Source organism: Mustelus asterias, chromosome 28 (assembly GCF_964213995.1).
Source record: "Mustelus asterias chromosome 28, sMusAst1.hap1.1, whole genome shotgun sequence".
NCBI classification, from domain to species: Eukaryota; Metazoa; Chordata; class Chondrichthyes; order Carcharhiniformes; family Triakidae; genus Mustelus; species Mustelus asterias.
The window spans coordinates 27,469,088-27,471,005 of record NC_135828.1 but is presented as its reverse complement, the minus strand read 5'-3'; the positions used below and the strand labels follow the sequence as shown (position 1 = coordinate 27,471,005).

Sequence of the window (1,918 nt, the reverse complement as noted above, 5' to 3'; positions counted from 1 at the left end):
AACTGTTACTGTGTTCACCCCAGTCCAACGCCGGCATCTCCACATCACAAGTCCCCCTTTCCAGAGAGGGGACCTGAGCCAGACACCCTCGGATTGTCAAGGGATAACAGCTATCCTGCAGAAGATAGTGGAATCTTAAAGCTGATTGGCTGTTTGCATGAAAATTTGCATCTTTGGTTAAGTCACTGTTACCAGAAAGGGGAGTGGAACAAGGTGCAGAAGATAGTGGAATGTTAAAGCTGATTGGCTGTTTGCATGAAGATTTGCATCTTTGGTTAAGTCACTGTTACCAGAAAGGGGAGTGGAACAAGGTGCACTCGGATTTCAAGTGAAAAAAAACTATCCAACCAACTAGTGAAGCTGATTGGCTGAGTACAATGGTTTGTCTTGGCCTTTTGGCTAAGATCAAGTGTAGTATCGGATCTGCACTTGGTTGAGGTCATTAGGTTATGCTGAGGCTTCATATGTTTCATATGAAGCAATTTTTAAAAGCGGCATCTCGGCCTTTTGGCTAAGATGCAAATGAGCCCAAGTCTTGGAGGAGGAACCTTCTCGAATCAGCTTGGCTCATGTAGATCAGGCCCAGGACAGGGTGGTTTAGTCGCTCGCCCTGTCTTGTCAGCCTGGATCGGAAATGTCTCAACTTGTTGAGACTCTGAATTGGATTTGATTTGATTGAATTGGAAAAGTATAAAAAAAAACAATGGTTTGTTTGAAGACAAGTAATGGGGATGTGGGGGTGACCTTGACGAGATGTTTGTCTTCATTGATGACACGTTGAAGGCTCTGAAGAAGATGCCATAGTTTCTCCACTCCAGGGGAGTACTGGATGACGAAGGGTACCCTGTCGATCGTGTCCCATGTTTGTCTTCTGAGGAGGTCGGTGTGTCGGAACTGTTGATCAATGAGTCCAGCATCATGTCCCATTCTATATATGCCGTGTTCGAGAACCCACCTCTCCACTCACCTGATGAAGGAGCAGCGCTCCGAAAGCTCGCGATACCAAATAAACCTGTTGGATTTTAACCTGGTGTTGTGAGACTTCTAGCTTTGAACACTAAGGGACAATTTAGCACGGCCAACCCACCTAACCTACACATCTTTGGAGTGTGGCAGGAAACTGGAGCACCTGGAGGAAACCCACGCAGACACGGGGAGAATGTGCAAACTCTACACAGACAGTGACCCGAGGCCGGAATTGAACCCAGGTCCCTGGCGCTGTGAGGTAGCAGGGCTAACCACTGTGTCACCGTGCTGCCCAGGGCCATCACAAGGGAAAAAAGTAAGAAAAAACTAAAATGAAGTTCTGCTCAAGATTAATCGCCACTGTTTGGGCTTCAGTTCAGATCAACAACTTGGACTTCGACACGTCCTGTGACAAAGGTGACTGGGTCTGCAACACTAACACTTGACAACAACAACTTGCATTTGTATGGCACTTTTAAATGTAGAGCCATGTGCAGAGCTACAGCCACTCTGAGGCGAGTGTGACAGGGACATAGGGTATCAGAGCAGGAGTGGTCCATTCAGCCCCTCAAGCCTGTTCCGCCATTCAGTCAGAGCAGCAGATTCCTCGGAACACCATCACCTGGAGGTTCCCCTTCGAGTCACTCATCATCCCGACTTGGAAATAAATAGCCGTTCCTTCACTACCGCTGAGTCAAAATCCTGGCACTCCCTCCCTAACAGCACTGTGGGTGTACTTATGTCACATGGACAGCAGTGGGTTCAAGGTGGTAGCTCACTACCACCTTCTCAAGGGGCAATTAGGGATGGGCAAAACATTCTGCCCAGCCGGTGATGTCCACATCCCATGAATGAATTTTTTTAACAATAATCATAGAATCCTACAGTGCAGAAGGAGGCCATTCGGCCCATCTAGTCTGCACTGACCACAATCCCACACAGGCCCTATCCC

General features: G+C 47.9%; 1 pseudogene; it reads left to right on the top strand.

Moving 5' to 3' along the window:
* The first annotated feature begins 377 nt into the window (after positions 1-377).
* Positions 378-578, top strand: LOC144480368 (U2 spliceosomal RNA; annotated as a pseudogene).
* The last annotated feature ends 1,340 nt before the right edge of the window (positions 579-1,918 follow it).